This window comes from Mastomys coucha, unplaced genomic scaffold, assembly GCF_008632895.1.
Source record: "Mastomys coucha isolate ucsf_1 unplaced genomic scaffold, UCSF_Mcou_1 pScaffold1, whole genome shotgun sequence".
Lineage (NCBI taxonomy): Eukaryota > Metazoa > Chordata > Mammalia > Rodentia > Muridae > Mastomys > Mastomys coucha.
The window spans coordinates 15,019,502-15,040,395 of NW_022196891.1; the positions used below are offsets into that span (position 1 = coordinate 15,019,502).

General features: G+C 46.6%; 1 protein-coding gene across 1 annotated transcript in view; it reads left to right on the top strand.

Moving 5' to 3' along the window:
- Positions 1–20,894, top strand: part of Tfcp2l1 (transcription factor CP2 like 1) — a 55,925-nt gene that overhangs the window by 5,030 nt on the left and 30,001 nt on the right. The window lies entirely within an intron of this gene.

Below are 20,894 nucleotides of genomic sequence, written 5' to 3' on the forward strand. Positions count from 1 at the left end.
TGTAAAAGGAGAAAGTCTGATTTTGGGGGGTGTTTAAGAGGTGAAGGTAAGTGACCTGCCTGGCATGAGAACAGTTGTACAGCCATCATCAGTCTTCCCAGTCTTTGTTGTAGTTTGAGTTGGAGTCTTGCTGTGTAGCCCAGGTTAGCGTGGAACTCAGGATCCCTCCTGCTTCTGCTCTCTAAGTGCTGAGACTGTATGAGACTGTAGGCTTGTACTCTGTCTAGCTCTTAATACTCCTTTTAAAGTCTTTATTATGTCTGGGTATGTATATGTGTTTGTACACGTATGGTTACATTATGTATATGTATACGTGTACGCGTGTGTGATTACATTTATGTGTGTGTGGGGGGGTGTGTCTTTGTGTCCATGTGCACTTGCAAAGTCAGAGGGACTTATTCCCTTTCACTATGTAGAATTCAGGTCACTGACTTGACAGCAGGTGTCTCTGCCCAGCCAACCATCTTACCACCCCATGTTCCCTTCTTTGAATGTTTCGTTTGTCAGATACCCCAGCGGTACCTGGTGGATAGAGCTTTGTTGGTGTCCGTCCTGATGAATGGGACTGTATTTAACACTGTCTCTTGGATTGCCTCGTAAAGATTTGGTTCCCTCATCCAGCGCACTGGTTGGAATCTGAGAGGGGCAGCCAAGCCCTCATAAAAAGCTACCTCCATTCTGTAGAATTGCCTCTTGGATTTGACCTTACCCATGTCCAGAACTCACAGCAGATGGAAGTGACTGGGCTACCTCTGCACGGAATCTTTCATTGCTGGCCTGTCCCTGAGGAAGGCACTGCTCACCTCTGGGCTACACCTGTGGTGGCTTGGTGGCCGTTGATGGCAGGTGACAAGTCAGCTGGAAGCAGTCCCTCGCGTTTGCACAGTGGCTTCTGTCATTGTGCTTGCTTTCTTACTTGTCAAAGGTTGAATGCTGCTCTCTGAGCAGTCTCTTTTCTCACCGGTCCCCTCAGCACTCCTTCACTGTCCCCCATCCTCCTCCTGATTCTTGCTTAAACTTGAGAGTGGAGAAATGAGACCACTGAACTGATGTGGGTCTTGTTTGGGGCCATGGTCCGAGCCAGTGCGGTGAGGTGTTGTTGCTGGACAGGGACCCTGTGTGTCTGTCCCCTTCCCCATCTTAAGGCTTTCTTTGGTTGTGTCCACCATGTCTCTCCCCTGTTAGCCAGTGTTAGAAGGTGTACTAGGTAACATATGAGGTCTTACTAACACCTTTGAAAGAACATCCTCTTCTCCATCATAGATGTTAAAAGAGGGCAAAAGGAGCTCTCTAAGCTTGTGCTCTAAGCTCCATCTGCTTGTGTTAACTTAGTATAATATATTCTCTTTGGATATTTATGGATTTATTATTTTACAACAATAGAAATCAAACCCTTGCACAGAGAACCCTTGCACAATAGGCTAGTGTTCTATCACAGAGCCACACTCCCTCCACCCCTAGATATTTTTGGTTAGGCATTCTTTGATATTTTGAGATAGGGTGTCTCTGATTCCAGGGTTCTTGTGGGAACCCCCTGGGTATCCCAGATCGTTTTTTTGTGAGGTTTTCCAAATGCACTGTCTTGACTGACTAGTAAAGTAATAGATGTTTATTACAGAAAACGTAGATTGCTTTGACATTGTTTAGAAGGGCTGGAAAGTAGGTCAGTTGTCAGAGTGCTTAGCACGCAGGAAGCTCTGGGTTTGATTGGCAGCACTTCATAAACCAAGTGTGGTGGTACTTATAACCCCGGCTCTCTGAGAGGCGGGAGGATTAGGAGTTGAAGGTCATCCTCAGCTACATAGAGAGTGAGGACAGCCTGAGGTGCTTGAGACCCCTGTCTTTGGGAAGGAAGGGAGGAAGGAAGGAAGGGAGGGAGGAAGGAAGGAAGGAAGGAAGGAAGGAAGGAAGGAAGGAAGGAAGGGAGGAAGGGAAAAAGGAAGGAAGGAAAGAAAGAGAGAAAGCTATCAGAATTATAGTTATAACGTGAGTTATTTAGCCATACACCTTTAATCCCAGCACTCAGGAAACAGTGGCAAGGGGATTTCTATGAGTCTGAGATTGCGTCTACATTGTGAATTCTAGGACAGCCATAGGTACATAACCTCTCCCCCACCTCCATCTTTATAAAAGTTACTATTCATTCTGTTTTCCTCTCTATGGTAACTACTGTGTGACTGTAGCCAGTCAACAGGGTAAATATATTAATTGGTGTTAATTTGCATACTTCTGCCAATTTTTTTTAAAAATTCAGTTGAAACTCAAGAAAGCTTAAAACATTAGAGCAAAAGCTAGAAAATTAAAAGAAAAAAAATCAAATTTAAATCCCTTCTAATATCACATGTGTGTGTGTGAGTGTGTGTGTGTGATTTCATTTATTTAGTGTCGTAGGTAACTCTTGCTGTGGCACACAGTAAAGGGACAGAGGACAACTCTAAGAAGTCAGTTCTCTCCTTCCATCACATGGGTCCTGGCAGTGGGAGTTGTCAGGCTTGGTGGCAAGTGCCTTTACCAGTAGGCTGAGCCATCTTGCCAGCCCGGCCACTGACACTCTCCATATTTTATATATGCATGATTTAAAATTAGGATCATAGTACTATACCATAAACTCTGTTACTCTAGTGTTTTATATAGGGCAGTCATTTTTTGTTGTTAGAGATTACACATTAAAGGTCGATGAGCTGACTCAACAGGGAAGCCTGGTAAGCTTGAGTTCAGTTCCAGGATCCACATGGTAGAAGGAGAGAACTGATTTCCAAAATCTGCCTCTGACCGCTACATATGTGCCATGACTTGGGCATACGCACACACATACAAATAAATATAATTTCGCAAAATTAAACTTTGAGGACTAGGAATATAGCTCAGTGGTTGTCTAGAAATTAAACACTGGCAAACATTCTTCCAGGTACAGCTTGATTGTTTTTTAGTTATATACCTAACATAGAATTACAGTGTTAAAATGTTACACATTATCTTCTTGGCAGAGTGTCATGCCAGCTAGCCCTGTGCATCTCAGGGTCTTTCAAAGTCAGGTGTTCCCAGAGTTTTCACAATTAGTAAAAGATGAGATTTGATTTTGTTTTGTTTTGTTTTGTTTTTCGAGACAGGGTTTCTCTGTGTAGCCCTGGCTGTCCTGGAACTCACTATGTAGACCAGGCTGGTCTTGAACTCAGAAATCTGCCTGCCTCTGCCTCCCAAGTGCTTTGATTAAAGGCGTGTGCCAACACCGCCCGGCAATTTTTTTTTTTTTTAATAAAACCCTTGCGTAGTATCTTAGACACTGTCCTATTGCTGGACCTATTGAGGACCATTACCAAAACAACTCTTATAAAAGAATGCATTTAATTGTGCACGGTTTGCAGTTTCAGAGGTTTAGTCCATTATCTTCATGGTGGGAAGCATGGTAGCAATGGTGCTGGAGAAGCAGCTGAGAGCTACATCCTGATCTGCAGGCAGAGAGGGAAAGAGACATTGTACTTGGCGTGGGCCTTTGAAACATCAAAGCCACCCCAGGTGACACCCTTCCTCTAACAAGGCTGTGCATGCCTTCTAATCCTTCCAATTCTTTCAAATAGTGACTAAGCATTCAAATATGTGAGCCTATGGGGGTCATTTTTATTCAAACCATCACATGTAGACATACACATATAGACACATGTCAGGTGACGACACTGGGTGTCTGTCTTCACCTTCGTCCTTGTTTGAGATGGAGTCTTAGTTGTTTGCCATAAGCTTGTAGGATTCTCCTGTCTCTATTTACCATTGCGCCATAGGAGAAGTATTATCGATGCTACTGCTGGCTAGCTTTATGTGTGTTCTGGTGATCCAAACCCAGGTCCTTATACTTGCATGGCAAATGCATTACTCAATAAGCCATCTTTTCAACTCTGGAATTTGCTTTTGTGGAAAGATTTTTTTTTTTAAATCACTTTTGACTACATATAGTGTGTGGAGTCTGGTTGTAAGAGCAAGTACAGAACCTGTGGAGGTCGGAGGCATCAGGTATCCAGGAGATGGTTGTCATAGGTGGTTGTAAATGGCCTGATGTGGGTGCTGGGAACTGAATGCGAGTCCTCTTCAAGAGCAGTAAGTATGTGCTCTTTACCTCTTAAGCTTCTTTGTCTTTAAATTTCTTTCTTTGTTATCAAAATTTGATTTGATTCTTATTTTGTTTTTTGTTTTTTTAAGGTGCGGTCCCAGGCTTTGTGGAGCCTAGTCTGGCCTCAAACTTGTGATCCTTCTGGGTCAGACTTCCAGAATGCTAGGATTATAGGTGACCATTAGCTTGGTTAAACATTCTGTGCTCCATAATGACTAACATGATGAAATACCTAAAGTGTCCGTTGGTCTTTTAGAATGTCTTTGTAATTTTATTATGTCTGCTGTACATTTCTCTTTGAGATATTTGTCCCATCCATTGGAAGAGACATAATTTATGAACCATTTAGCGGCCATATATATTGTACTATTTTTCCTCCGTCAGACATTTTGGCTATATTTTGTGGTATTTATATTTATGGTGTATAGCATGTAAGATCTGAGAGCCTTGAGCTTGCTAACCATGTATGCTACCACTGGGCCTACACTCCCAGACCAACAATTACATTTTATTATTACATTTATTTATTTGTGTGAATGTGTACAAGCCATGCATATTTTTATAGAGATCAGAGGAGAATTTGTGGGAGTTCTATCCTTCAACATAATGGGTTATGAGATCCTGGGGGCCCAGCTTGTCAGGCTACATCTTGCCTGTCTGTGCCTTCTTTTTCCTTTTGACCTTGCATCTTAAGCCATATGTTGGGTGCCTATGGCATGTGAGCAATAATTACTTGGAAAGTTTATATCTCCTTTTTTCCTTCGCCTTTATTAATAATACTCTACCAGGTGTCTTCTCAGCCTACCTCCCACCCAACCACTAACCAGGACCTACCTTGATTAACTTCTAAGATCAGATAATATTGGGTGCCTTCAGGTGGTATAGCTGCAGAATTAATATCCTTCAAGTCATGTTATAGATTTTGATCTAATCGTCACATCTGTGATCATGATGCACTCCTGAGCTGAGGCAGGAGGATCATGCATTGGAGACTAGCCTGGGTTATTATATATTAAGATCACAGTTTTAAAAAATCAACAATGAGCCAAGCAGTGGTAGCGCTCGCTTTTAATCCCAGCACCTGGGAGACGGTTTCTGAATTTGAGGCCAGTCTGGTCTACAGAGTGAGTCCAGGACAGCCAGGGCTACACAGAAAAACCCTGTCTTAAAAGAAACAAAAAATCAACAACATACCATTCAAGGCCTTTTTAACTTATTGAAAGGTTTTCTCTTAAGTTATTTATATTTATTATGTTGACCCCTTATCTATAAATCAAATTCTCTTACTGAACCCCTGGACCACCATTTCCTGGGCAGTGTCCAAGGCGTGTCTTAGCAGCAGGAGGACTCAGGAAAGAAGTGTCACAGGTGTGTCATGCCACACGGGGGTGTCCTGGTCACCAGGTGGCTGGTTTTAGAAGTGGGGGAAATGATTTGAAAAGCCCGTATGTCTTCTAAATAAGAGAGCAGCTGCAGACTAGAATGAAGGCTTGCAGATTCCCTGCTGCAGTCAAAGGTCCTTGTGGACAAGGCTTTCCTGACCCTGGAGCCTGAGGGGAGGAAGGAGGTGGAGAGAGAGCCCTAGGCGCTTCTGCCTTGGAGGTAAGCTCTTTCCAGAGTGCTTGCTTCGGGGAAAGCTTTGGTGTTTTCCACCCAAACAGCTTAATTTTTCTTTATTACATCTATTTATTTGTGTACTTCGGAGATTAAAGAAGATAAGGTGCACTACTAGTGTGTGTGTGTTCTCTCTCTCTCTCTCTCTCTCTCCCCCTCACTCGCGTGCGCGCACAAAATGTGCCTGACTGATGTGACACTCCAGCACTTTAGAATTAGTTTTTGTTTCCTTCCCACCTTCCTTCCTTCCTTCCTTTCTTTTTGGAGACAGTCTTATAAACCCCAGGCTGGCCTTGGACTCGTTGTGTAGCTGGGAATGATTGTATATACTTCTGATCCTCCTGCCTGTACTTCCGAAGAGCTTGGATTGCCTGAACGGGTTTATATAGCACAGGCGGTCTAACCCACAGCTTTGGGTGCATAGCAAACAAGCACTCCACCATATCCCCGGTCCCTAAAAGCAATTATAATCAATCACTATGATTAAGTGGCAGAGCACGCACCCTCTAGGTCCATCAAAAGAGCACTTTTTAATGCCTCTTCCCCATCTCTGACTGAGGATCAGGCTCAGAGCCTGAGCTAGTCCTGAGTCTTACTCCTGCACTGATATTCTCTCCTAGGTAGTCCTTAAAATAAATTGTGCTCCTTTTTTTCAGGTGACAGCCTGACAGGTGTCTTAATTCTTTATTCTCCTGATCAGACAGGGATCTGGTGAATGATGGGGCTACAGAGGGTCCTACAGGGAGGGGAGGAGACATTGGCAAACCAGGTTTTTGTTTTTGGTAGGTCTAGGCCCTACACTTTCTGTAGTCTTTGAGGAACTGTGGGGAAATACCTTGAGGGAAAGAAGAGAGAAACCCTTCCGGGAGGGAGATTAGAGCGTGTTCTGCTCCAGGCTATGCAAGTCCTATCTCCTGGTAGTTCAGCTGTTTCCCAGCCTCTGGTCCAGGGCAGCCCTTTAATCTCTGGGTTTCTGGCTGTTCTCACCAGGACAACCTCCTGTTGGGACTGTTGCCTGGAGACTTAAGCGTTCCACGAATGTTACATTTTCCTTCTTCCAGGCCTCCAAGTGGCTGAATTTAAAGAGTGGGGTGGGGTTGACCTCTCTGCTCTCTTTCCTCCACAGCTAAGTTTTCCTTTTCAGTTTAATTTTTAGCCTCGTTTGGGAATATAAACTACAGAAGACAAATGACCCTGGTGCACATTACCTAAAAACAAACAAACAAACAAAAATGCTTTCTGTCTGTTTTTATTCTGAAAGGAGTTTACTGAGCAGGGAGACATGCCCACTCTAGGAAATAATGTCCCACAGTCTCTTGTCTTCATGTTTGTCTTGGTCACTCTAGCATGGGCATACGTATATGTGTCTGTCTGCTTTTCTTTTTGTGGCAGAGTCCTAATATATAGCCTTGGCTGGTCTGGAACTCACTCCGTAGACCAGGCTGGCCTTAAACTCTCAGATCTGCCTCTGCTTTTGGAGTGCTGGGATTAAAGGTGTGTGCCACCATTGCCCAGCTTGGTGCTGGAGATCAAACCTGGTACAATGTGTATGCTAAGCACAGAACACACTCTACAAATGAGCTTCAACCCCAGGCCCCTCCACATGCTTTTATTTTTTAAAGACATATTTATGTGTCTGTGTAGGTGGGTATTTCCAAGTGTAAGTGCCCATGGAGGCCACGAAAGACGAGTCACATGCCCTGGAGATGGAGTTACAGGTTGTTGTGAGTCACCTGATGTAGGTACTGGGAACTTTGGAAGAGTAGCTAGTGCTCTTAACTACTGAGTTATCTGTCCAACCCCAGCTCCTTTACAAATCTTAGCATAAGAAAGACCTTGGAATATCGTGAAGGCTCCTTCTAACACCATCTAATTGATGAGGAGACTGAGGCCTAGAAGGGGCTTTTAAAACTTCAAAGCCCATCCGCAGTGACACACCTCCTCCAACAAGGCTACACTTTGCAATCCTTCCAAAAGTTCCACTAACTGGGGACTAAGCATTCAAACTTATGAGCCTATGGGGCCATTCTCATTGAAACCGCCACACCCTGCATGTATGTATGTACATCACTGCATGTGCCTTGGGCAGTTGGAGGTCAGAAGAAGGCGGCATCAAATCCACTGCAACTAGAGTTCCAGGTGGCTATGAGCTGCCTCGTGGGTGAAACTGAATTCAGTTCTCTGTAAGAACAGCAAGAGGATCTGAACTCAATCCCTTAGAACCCTTGTTGGGGAGGAGCTGAATGTGGTGGTACATCTTTCTCTAATTCCAACCCTGAAAGTAGAGGTAGGCGGGTCCCTAGGGGCTTGCTAGCAAGTGAGTTCCAGGTTCAGTGAAAGACTCTGACTGAGAAAGGGAGGGAGGAACGGAGAGACAACAAGAGGAAGATGCACACACATGGACATACATGGATACGATATCCTGAAAATGTTGGTCGTTTGAGATTGTCTTCTTTAACTCAGCACAGTGTTTCCACAACGTAGTCATGATACCTTCATTTCAGAACCTTAACTCCCTGAAATTACAGAACCGCCTTCTATGTGTGGGTAACGTGTCCATAGCCTGTTCTTTAGTCGGTGGACAGTTGTTCTGGCTCTGTATGTGTGTGGATGTGGGTGTAGGTGTGGGGGGAGACCTGGGGTCTTGTTCATAGTATATAACTGCTCTGCCATGTGTGCGTGCGTGCGTGCGTGCGTGTGTGCGTGCGTGTGTGTGTGTGTAGGCCAAAGGACAGTCTCAGGTATAGGTGATCCTCAGGTGCTAAGATCCCTTGGTCCACCCCCCCACCTCTGCCTCCTGAGTGCTGGGATTAAAGGCATGTGCCATCATGCCCAATTCCAGTCTTTAATTTCTAAAATAGTTATATATTTGTGGTGTTGTGTGTATATAGGGCATAATGATCACATCAAGTGATGAGCATTTTCATCTCTGAATATTAGTGTTATTGTTGGTGGTGTTTGTGTGTGTGTGTGGGTGTGTTGTGTTGGGAACCTTTGAACTCCCTCCTTATTCTTTTGTCATTTTATTTTTTTGAGATAGTATCTCCCTATGTAGCCTAGGCTGGCCTCAAACCCTTGTGAATCCTGTCTCAGCCTCCTGATTGCTGGATCATGGGCATCCAGTAAGAAGTTTCAAACCATAGTTACCTATCCTGCGGTGTAGAACATTGGAACCTGCTCTTTCTTTCCAACTTGTTTTGGTACCCAGTGTCCAACCATCCAGCCTTCCTCCTCCATCTGATGTATTTTTTTGTGGGGAATGATACTGTCCGGGATTCCACCTAGCACATCAACCGCTGATCCCGCAGCATCCTCTGAGGTCTTCTATGTATATTTGTGGAGTTTTTTGTTTTCATTTTTAAAGATTTATTTAATATATATGAGTATACTGTAGCTGTCTTTAGACACACCAGAAGAGGGCATCAGATCCCATTACAGATAGTTGTGAGCCACATGGTTGCTGGGAATTGAACTCAGGACCTATGGAAGAGTAGTCGGTGCTCTTAACTGCTGAGCCATCTCTCAGCCCATTCTATGTATATTTGTGTGTGTGTGTGCATATCTGCATGTGGAGGCCAGAGAATACCTTTGATGTCCTTCCCCCAAGCGCCTTCAATTTGCCTTTTGACTTAGGGTCTAAAATTGGCCTGGAACTCACATGTTCAGCTAGACCGGCTAGGCGGCAAGCACCAGGAACTCCATGTTTCATTTTGTTATGGCTTTTTAGTTCCTTCATGTAGTCCTGGCTCCTCAAACTCACAGAGGGCTGGCTCACTCTAGCTCCTTACCACTGGGTTTAAAGGTATGCTAACTACCAGGCCTGGCTAGCACAGCTTTATTTGTTTAACAACAACAACAGCAAAGCACTGATTCTAGGCATGGAACTCAGGCCTTTATGCTTGCACACCAGGTACTTCACTCACTGAGCTGGCTCCTGAGGAGCCTCTCAGTAGTTTTTGATTTGACATTCAGAGTCTGCTTCTCTCGGCCTGAGTGCTGCTGAAGTAAAAGGCTCCTTGGCAGGTTGTCCCACTGGGACTCATGATGCCTCGGGTTTCTTAGTGCTAATGATGTTAACCTAAAGAATGAAGACCTTCAATGGTCACTGTGTCTGTGCTGGGCTTCTGGGTGACGGATTTACAAGTGTCCCCGGGAAGCTAATGAGTTCTTTTTTGGAGGGGTCACTCAGGCTAAGCTGATGGCTGGACCCCCTTTCTGTAGCTGCCTGATAGTGATGATCTATTTTCCTCTTCCGACCCTTGTATTAGGAATGCATCTGTAGGTTTTCTCTAGCTGGGGAGATAAAATAGCTCAGGCAGTGAAAAGCTTGTCAAGCAAACCTGGTCCCCAACACCCACAGGAAGAAAAAAAATCCAGGGTGGTAGTGCATGCTTTCAATCCCAGTGCTGGGAAGATAATGACAAGTGAACCCCCAGGGCTCATTGGCTAGCCAGGATCACTGAATCAATGAGTTCCAAGTTCAGTGATAGACTCTGCCTCAAAAAATAATGTGGAGAGGGATAGAGGAGGAGCCCTGACATTGACCTCTGGTCTCCACACTTAATAGCAACAACAACAACAATATAATAATAATAATAATAATAATAATAATAATAATAATAATAATAGAGGTAAAAAAAATTTCCTGTGTTGGTGAGAGGGCTCAACAGGTAAAAGATGCCTGCTTTCAAGTCTGACCTTGAATTCAGTTCCTGAGACCCACATAGTTAGAGGAGAGAGCTGACTCCCTGTAGTTTCCCTGTAACTCCACATGTGTATGCATTCCTTTGTCCCATAAATACACACATTTAAAGAATCTTAAAAGGAAGAATTTGCCTTCCCATTATTTTCCTGATCTTCCCGCCCAGGTCTGTACTCCTGGCACTTACAAGTTAGTATTGACTTCGTTGGTCCACATTCCACTGCTCATGCTGTCTTCCTGATGCTGTAGGGAGTGCCTGTGCCTGGCTCCCCTGTCATTTGTGCCTTGAGCATTTCCTCACTATTTAAGGTGTATCCTGCTCTTCTGTCGTTTGCCCTGCACCAGCCCTGGCAGCGTCCCCTTCTCAGTGTCCAGGTCGTGGTTTTCTTTTTTCAGGAGCACCCACAGATAACTATCGTGGTTACTTTTCAACAGTTGAAAAGTACAGTTGTGTCCCGCCTATTGTGACTACAGTATGCCAGGCATGATCTACCTCATTCATGCCATTCATAGCAGTAAGGAGGTTAAGGCCTCTGAGACATAGGTCATGACCTTCAGGGAAAGGACTCAGGCTCCTGGACAGAAAGGCCTTTGTGCCTGCAGTGTGCTGGCTGCTCTCTGTCACGGTCACGGGTACTTGCATGGAGCCATATACGATGAGGTGATGAGACAAATTGCCCGTGCTGCGGTGCATGGCCACCACACGGCGCTTTCTTCTTCTGCCATTCTTCTAGTACTCTTGGCGCTCTGCCCTCCTTTCTCTGGGGCGAGGATGGCCTCTTATTATATTTTACGTGGCATTCATTACCCAAACCAGCAACTGTTGAAAAGTAAACAACCTGTAAATCTTGGCTGGCCCTGGCGATTGCCTCCTGTTCTTGGGAACACAGTGATCTGGGCAGAAGGCCGTGCTCTGGGTTCTGCCCACTGGGCAGAACTACTCCGGCTTGTCTGCCCTTCTTGCAAAGGCACCTGGTGGGCTCTGCCCATTGCAGGTCAGCTGGGATAGGCTGCTCTGGGCAGCACTGTGGACACAGGAGCTGGCTTCTGGAAGACAGTGGACTGTCTGAAGGAGTCCAAGTCCCAAGGGTGGCTCTCTGCTGTGTTGCCTCCTGGCTTAGTGACCTTGAGTACTGGGTCACTTGGTGTGTTGGGTGGTGTGGCTGCAGGAGAGTTTATTTGTGTGGTTTAGAGTGGCCGGCAAAGGGGTGGGGCCGGTCAGGAAAGCGCTGTCCTTACCTTGCTGTTAGGATGTGGCCAAGAAGAGTACTCACAAGAGGCACTCCAGACAGTAAGTATTTTGTAGGTATTGAGAAAGAGACACAGGGAGGTTGAAAACTTGCCTCTGAGAACTAGGGAGATAGCCATACTGGCCCAGCATGAAGTCCAGAGTTCAGATCCCCAGCACACACAGAAAACAATGGACATGACTACACCTGCACCAACAACCCCAGTGCCGTAGCTGGTAGAGACAGGAGGATAGCTGGGTTTGCTGGCTGCCAGCCTAGCTGACTCAAGGAGTAAGAGAATGACAGAACAGGACACTCAGTGTCCTTTCTTTGTGGCCTCTGTGTAAGGCCCAGGAACCCCTGTACACACACACACATACATATGCAGCATGTTCTCTCTCTCTCTCTCTCTCTCTCTCTCTCTCTCTTTCTCTCTTTCTCTCTTTCTCTGTATGTGTCTCTCTCTTCTTTCCCTGCCTTCCTCCTTCCCTCCCTCCCTCACACCAACCCTCCCAGTAACCTATACACACATGCATATTCAGCACATACACACTTTTAAGTTTTATTTATTATTTATATGACACTGTAGCTGTCTTCAGACACACCAGAAGAGGGAACCAGATCCCATTACAGATGGTTGTGAGCCACCATGTGGTTGCTGGGAATTGAGCTCAGGACCTCTAGAAGAGCAGTCACTTCTTTGAATCACTGAGTCACTGAGCCATCTATCTCTCCAGGCCCCCATACATACTTAACTAACTCAAAACACACACAACTTAACAATGTGCCCATGACACAAGTTGAACTACAACTTGTGTAGCTCAGTGGTAGAGTGCTTGCCTAACATGCACGGTTCTATCACAGCAAAAAAGCAAGCCCCAAACAAAGAAATTGCTTGGTCATAGGACCCCTTAGGCCTAGGCGGCAGGCAGCCAAGTCTTTGCCACTGGTCTGTACACCATGATTTGGGGAATGTTAGCATCCTCCTGGACCCCTTTTCTCGTCTTTTTTTTTTTTTTCCGAGACAGGGTTTCTCTGTGTAGCCTTGGCTGTCCTGGAACTCACTCTGTAGACCAGGCTGGCCTCGAACTCAGAAATCTGCCTGCCTCTGCCTCCCAAGTGCTGGGATTAAAGGCGTGCGCCACCACTGCCCGGCCCCTTTACTCATCTTGAAGTGGCATAGTTACATTGCACTGTGGTGTCTTTGAGTTTTTCAAGACAGGGTCTCATGGAACCCAGGCTGACTATATAGTCTAAAATGATTTTTAAAAGATTTATTTATTAATGTACATGTATGCCTGCAGGCCAGACGGTACCAGATCTCATTACAGATGGTTGTGAGTCACCGTGTGAGCGCTGGGAATTGAACTCAGAACCTCTGGAAGAGCAGACAGTGCTCTTAACCTCTGAGCTGTCTCTCTCCAGCCCCTAAAATGATCTTAACCTTCTGATCTTCTTAACTCTCCTGAGTTCTGGGATTACAAGTGTGCATCACTATGCTCTGCTTGTGTGGTATTGGATAGCAAACCTGGGGCCTCATACACACTAGGTGAGTGCTTTACCTCTTTGGGCTGACGCATCCTGTCTGCTTTGTACCTCTTAATTGGTTTCCCTTCCTCAAATGCCTACCTGTCTGATTAGCCTTGGGGTACAAATTTGGCCTTGGAAGAATAAATATTAACCAGTGTTATCCTAAGCATCAATTGTGGCCTGGAACAGTTGCTGGTCTTCTTGGTTTGTGTTGCTTCAAACTCACTCATAATATACTCCAGTTCTGTATGTTCTTACTGTTTTCTTAAAGAATTTAAAATTTTATTACTTTTAGTGTGTGGATGTTTGGTGGATATTTGAATGTATCTGAGTCTATGGGTACAGTGGCAACAGCTGGAGGTCAGACTATACCTTGTGTGAGTCTGTATGTATTTGTCTGCCTTTGCATCTTTAATGGGTAGATAATATGTGTATGTGTTTGCATATGTGTGTATATGGTTATGCATATGTATGCATGTTTGGATTGTGGGAGTGTATTCACATGTGTGTGTGCCTGTGTGGGAAGTCCAAGGCTGATCTCAAATGTCTTGCTTGAATCATTTTAAAGTTTACTGCTTATAATATAATCCCTTATTTCCATTCAATTAAGAACAAGGAGTAGGCAGTGGTGGCGCACGCCTTTAATCCCAGTACTTGGGAGGCAGAGGCAGGTGGATTTCTGAGTTCGAGGCCAGCCTGGTCTACAGAATGAGTTCCAGGACAGCCAGGGCTACACAGTGAAACCCTGTCTCGAAAAAAAAGACAAAAACAAAAACAAAACAAAAAACAAGGACTATATTTTTTTTACATTTTTATTTGTGTGTGCGTGTGTGTGTGCGTGTGCGTGTGCGTGTGCGTGTGCGTGTGCGTGTGCGTGTGTGTGTGCGTGTGTGTGTGTGTCTATGGGAGTTGGTTATGGCCTTCTACCATATGGGTCCCAAGATTGAACTTAGGTGTTCAGGCTTAGTGGCAGGCATCTTTACCAGCTGAGCCATCTTGGTGTCTTCAAGGACATTATTTTATATACCCAAACTTAGAAAATTTAGCACAGGGCTGGAGAGATGGCTCAGCGGGTAAGAGCACTGACTGCTCTTCCAGAGGTCCTGAGTTCAAGTCCCAGCAACCACATGGTGGCTCACAACCATCTGTAATGGGGTCTGGTGCCCTTTTCTGGTGTGTCTGAAGATAGCAACTGTGTACTCATATGCATAAAATAAATACATAAATATTTAAAAAAAAAAAAAAGAAAGAAAATTTAGCACAGATAAAATAGCAGCCCTTGTCCTATACCTCAACAGTGCCCATAAGGCCCTGGCGTGGTGCTGCACACCTTTCAACTGCAGCACTCAGCAGAGACAGGTAGACCTGTGTGAGCTGGAGGCTTTCGTGGTCTATGTAGAGAGTTCCAGGATGCCAGGACTGCATAGTGTGATTCTGTAGCCATCCCCAATCTGCCTGTCCCCCCACCCCCCAGCTCCCACACCAATTTTTTTAAATGTGCTGGGAATCAAACCTAGGGTCCTGAGCAGGCTAAGCAAGTGTTCTCTCACAGTGCCACACCTCCAGCCCTTGCTGGTGTCCTTTGTAACAGGCTTCTGGCCTGACTGAAGCTCCCTGGAGGATGAGGGTATACTCAGTCGCTCCCAGCAGCTGGTTAGCCAGTACCTGTTTTGACCTCCCCCTGTCCTACGATACTGAAGGATGCAGGCAAGGTGGCTGTGTGCTGTTCCTCCCTGTGCCCACATGATGCTAACTTGGACCCCTGAGTGACAGAGTATGCCTTGTTCTCCACATCTGTGTTACAGTTTCTTAGGAACACGGTGCTGGATTACTTCAGTATGTTTCCAGGATTCAACTACCGGGACTGCTGCTTGATGTAGCCTTGTGCAAGTGTTTCTCTTTTACGTACGCACATTGATAGCATCAGAGCATCCAAAGCCTGTGGTGATGCATGGGCGGGCCCACAGGCCTGTTGCCAGGGCAACAGCCACCATATTCCCAGAATCCATTGGGCTCACCTCCCATCTTTACCTACGTCAGAACCTATATATGGGGGAACATCCCTCTCTCTCTCTCTCTCTCTCTCTCTCTCTCTCTCTCTCTCTCTCTCTCTCTCTCTTTCTCTTTCCCTCTTCTCTCTTTCCGCTACTGCCCCCCTCTCTCCCTCTCAATTAAACCTCTTACACATGGAACTTCTTGGGCCTAGGTTATGATATGTTCTGACGCGACCCACCATTCTAACATATCACACATGTGCTTGCTTGCATGTGTGTGTGCCTGTGTGTACATGTGTGTATGCCTGTGTGTGTGTGTGTGTGTGTGTGTGTGTGTGTGTGTGTGTGTGTATGGATGTCCAAGATGGCAGCACCTCCTTCCACCCTACTGCTACCTCTGTATTGAAGTAGGATCTCTCTCTGAACTGGGAGTTTGAGGTTTGGCTTTTTTGGCTAGCCAGCTTACTCCATGGTCTCCACCTCTCACAAGCTCGCCTGGCTTTTATGTGAACAAGCACTTTGCCCACTGAGCCATTTCCCCAACCCCTTGCAGGAATATCTAAAGCATCATTGTTCACCCTGTGAACTAGCTCTCTGGAGGTGGGGTCTGGAGGCCATTAGCTACTTGTCTTATTGCTGTGACAAAATACTCCATAAGAACAATGTCTGGAAAGAACTGGTTGTTTTGGTCACAGTGTGTGGGTACAGTTCACCATGGCAGGGAAGGCAGGGCAGCGGAGCTGTGAGGCAGCTGGGCAGACTCCTAGAAAACAGACAAATGATGCTCCCTTTTATTCACTCTTAGACCCCAAACTAACCACGGATGGGTGCCGCCCAAATTAGGATGGGTCTTCCCACCTCTGTTAGACTAAGCTAGAAGGTTCTCTCGGGTGTCCCAGAGCTCTGTCTCCTAGGTGGTTCTAGATCCTGTCAGGTTGACAGTCAGTGTTAACCATCACACCGAGGGGTGTCAAAATGTCAAAGAGAAAGCATAGTAAGATAGTGACTGCTCCTCCTACCCGTGTCCTGTGGGATCTTAGCAGTCTGCTGCATTTGTTCACTTACTGCTCAGCTGATGTGAGTCAGACTCTTAAAATCATTTATGGGGATAAGGAAGATTCATGTTCTTCCTGGTTTGCCAGCTCCTTAGGGGGTTATGGTGGAATTGACTATGAATAAGACACTTGAGGAAGGTTCTTCCGGGGAACAGGTAAGTGCTTTTCCTGGGACCTGGGACTTCACCATGATGTAGGAAGGACCTTCAGGGATGCTGGACATCAAAGATTATATGAAAACATTTCAGGCCAGCAGAGTAGCTCAAAAGATAGAAGCACTTGCATTGTGTGCAGTTTTAAAAACACACTACAGCCTTTGCCTGGGAGCTGTAACCTTGCTACCAGCCCCTCCTGGTTCCTTTTTTTCCTCCTGGCTTAGCTCTGGGATCCAGCTGCTAGCTGCTAGCACTGACCGGGCTTCTCTTTTCTTCCCTACTGGCCTTTGTTCCTGGAGGAGTTGTGTTACCCAGCCAGCTCCCGAGACCCTTGAATCCCGTTACCTTTAGAACTTGCCTCTAGGCACAATTGCTGGTCACAGATACCTCCTGCCTGGAAATTGGTTCCCGTATCAATTTATTATCTATCTCTATCTCTCCCTCCACCCTAAACTTAGTGGCTCCCATCAGCTAGTCCCCCACTAGCAACCTTGACTCCTGCCCATAGAGAGCGGAGGCTGCAGGCCCTGGCTGCCCTGAGGTGACTACTGCTTTCTTCTCATTCCAAAGCATGTCAGAAAAGCCTCTCCACCCCTTTCCCTGCCTCTCCTTTTCCTCTTGGGACCTCAAAGTCCCATCTGCACCTTCTGTCCAGCAATTGCCTGCCCCCTTCTTTATTGACAAGTCAAGAACCAATTGGGGAACTGGACCTTAGCCACAGACCCTCCCTTTTACATGCTTGCCATTATGCCTGAGGACCTGAGTTCAATCCCAGAACAAACATGGTATAGGGAGAGAACCATCTCCTGCAGGTTACCCTCTGGCTGCCACCAGGAGGCCTGTAAAATGTTTTGTTGAAACCCAACTGGGTCCTTTCCTGCCTGCATGGTCCTGAGTTGCTTCCACATTCTAATGGCAGAGTCCTCCACACTGGGACTTGTTACTGATTGTGGTTACTATCTGAGCCTTTACAGGAACTTTGATACTGCCACGGAGAGTGTGGGTTACTTTAAGGAAAAGAAGAGAAATGAGGTGTGTGTGTGTGTGTGTGTGTGTGTGTGTGTGTGTGTTTCACTGCCCCTTCTGCTACTCTAAGATTAAAGTAGCAGGCAAAGCCGATAGAACCTAGACATTTCTTTGATCATTCTGGTGGCTTAGGTCCCTTTGGGCCAGGAATGTTTTCAGCCATCCCATGGATATGAGGTGTGGAGTCTGGCTAAGCTTAAATTCTTCCAGAGAGTCTCCACCCCTCCTTGGAGGGACTGTATTTAGCACCCTGGGATTGAAGCAAGAAGGGGTCAGCTGGAGCTCAGCCACCCTTGTTTGAGTGGGTGGTGTGAGTACTGACTCTGTTCCTGCCACTCCCAGGTCACCTTGGCTCCCTGGGTTGGGCTGGGAGCTACCTGCCAAGGGCTAGTTTACATCACAAAGTGACCTGGGGCTCTTTCCTGGCTGGCTATCCTTCTGCAGGCCTTTAACAATTTCAAGTAGAGGGCTGGGCCAGGTCTTCCCAGGGAATTTCCTTGAAGCCGTTTTTTTTTTTCTGGTGTCACCTGACTGCCCGTTGCTTATCTACTTCCTCCTGCCAGGCCTGGATCCTCAGACCTCCCAGCACCAGATTCCTTGCTGGGCACACTGTCACCCCTCCAAGTGTCAGAGTTGCAAGAGACTAGGGTGGGGAGGTAGGCTCCAAACCTGGGAGAAGACCCCACAAAGCCAATGGTTCCCCATTGTCTTTTTATGGTATATGATTATGATTTATTGTGTGAAGATGTGGTGCATGCTTTAAAATATTGGTTCCAGTTAAAAAGTGACTTGATTGGCTGAGGCTGAAAGTGGCTACCAAATTGGTTGGTAGAATGTTCACCTAGCCTGAACAAAAAAGCCTGGGTTTGACCTCAGTATCCCACAACCCCTAAAACCGAGGGTGGTGGTGTGTCTGTGATCTGTATTCAAAGGCTCTGGAGGTGGAGCAGGTGGATCATTCATTCTCAAGCTCATTCTCAGTTATGTGAGGACCCTGTGTCAGAAATGAAACAACCCCAAGAACCCTTTTGTTTCATAACTCTGAAATAAAATTCTCATTTCCAGTAAAGATTTTTTTTTCCCCTCTCCATTATCAAATACTTGCTTAGGGTGCTGGAAAGATCTTAATTTGGCAGACATGTCGTAAGATACTTGGCATAGCCTCGAGTACAAGGCTTCCAGGTAGAAGCAGGTGAGAAAGAATCACAGACAACAGCCTGGCCCTTTCACCCTCTGGGTGTTCGAGTCTCCACCTCAAGCCAGTGGGGCTCCAGCTCTCTAGTTCTGCTTCTGGCTAGCTGAGAGACCTTGGCAAATCAATATCTCCGTAGTCTCCCGCCCCGCTGTGTTCCCATGAGTGAAGCTGTTTGTTAATGTTCTCCAGAGGAAACCCCCGGGCCTCGCTGCACTTTGCTTGGAGTTTCGGTCATGGTCACTCCTTCCTTCCCTTGACCGCAGGCACCCTACCTATTCTTCAGAGTTCTCTCCCGTGCCGGGTTGCGCAAGCCTGTTTCAGATGTCCTGTCCATTGTCAGGATGAGTGGGCCTAGCCTTCCCATCTCCTAGTCTTTTAAGGAATTTCTCACATTCTGCCTCATCCTGTCCCTCTTCTTTAGCTGTTTGATACTCTTCCAGAGGACCCAGCACCTGTAACAAGAGGTACACAACTGCCTATCGCTCCAGTTCCAGTGAACCTCACACCCTAATATTGGCCACTGCAGGCATGTACACATGCACCCATATTTGGAATTTTTAAATTAAATATAAAAGAAAAAAAGAACTGGCACTGGTATTCCTACAGAGGAGTTAAAGACTGGTAGGCCCCTGGGGTTGGCTGGCCTATCCATCTAGCTGGATTGGTGAACTCCCAAGTTCAGTGAGAGACTCTTGTCTCAGAAAATATGTTGGAAAACCAGGCATGATAACAAAATCATTTAATCGCAGAATTTGAGGATTCTGTGAGGGGTGGGGAGGGCAGTCAGTCCAGTCCTACTACGTTAGCCTTGAGGCAGGCACCCAAGGGCAGGGCAGCTGACCAAGAGGAACATGGGAGAGGCAGGGTGGCTGGAGATCACCCTAGGCATGTATGTCTGAGAGGAAAGACCAGGAAAGTTCCACGGATTAAGAGTCCCATTGAGATGAGGCAGCTCACCATGGGATCCTGGCCTACAACCCAGGCAATGAGTATGAGGTGGCAGGAGCTGCCTCTGCTTGGCCTGAGCGGAGGTCAGCCCCCTGGAGTGCCTGCCTGAACACTCTTAGAATGGCCTCTTGGCCATCTGCCAACACCATCTATGCTCTTCAGCAAAGGCAAGGATACTGGAAGAACCAGTTAGGGTGTGGAGGGCCCTTAGTGTGTCCAGGCCTAGGGAGTGCTGACTCTTGGTTTAGCAGCCCAGAAACGGAGCTGAGATGAGGGAGGTGAGGACGGAGGGAGGTGAAAACCGATCACTGGGCTCTCTGGCCAGCCAGTCTAGTAAACTTGGCAGTCCCGAGTCCGTTGGCTAGAGCTTGAGGAAGGGCAGCTCATGGTTGTCCTCTGGCTGCCAGATTTACGTGTATCTACTGCACTCCTGTGCACACCCATCCAGAAGGGCTTCTGCACACACAAACAAGACACACCCATCTACATGCACACAGTGGTGAATAGAGAAGGGCGAATGGCTCCGTCCAGCCATACCCAGTCTGGGCTCAGGCTCGGACGCCGTGGTCAGGAATCTCTGTGGTCCGCATGCTGGCTGGGGCCCTTCTACTGACTCTCAAGGCCTCAGGGTTTGCAGAGTGCTCTGCATGTGATTGCTGCTCAGCAACATGGTCCAAATGGTTTAGTTTCCAGCTCTCTGCCCTGTCCGGCATTCTCACTCGGGCTTGTTTCCTCGGCAGCTTGTCCTCCCAGCTCTGAAGGCTGGGAGAGAAGAGTCACAGTGCTGGGATGTTTCTTAGGCACCCATGGGAGATGCCACTGTTGGCCACTAACCTTCTGATATCTCCAGGTAGTCTTTGGCTTGTGGCCACGTCTTTTCTTTACCTCTGACATCCTCTTTTTTGTTGTCTGCCATCTCTGTGTCTCACTGTGCAGGTCATTGGATTCAGGGCCCAGGGGTTTTCTCAGATTATCACCTTCCCTTAGAATCCTAACTTAATTGTCTGAGACTGTCTATCTAGTTAAACATTTCCGGTTTCCATGACTGGATTCCCATTCAGCTCAGTGCAGCGGAAGGTGGAGGTATTTCTCTCACTAGTTGCTTCTTTTGTTTAAAGTGTTTAATACTGTGTATATGGGGTAGTGGGGGTGAAGGTTGGATGGCAATTTGTGGGAGTCTCTTCTCTCCTTACACCATCTCACCAGCCCTTTGTTTTAAGACAGAATCTCATCACATGACCTATGCTTGCCTTAAATTGCCAACTTCTCCTGTATGGGGATTCTAGGCTGCACCTCCACTCCGCAGTTCTGATAGGGATTCTAGGCTGCACCTCCACTCCGCAG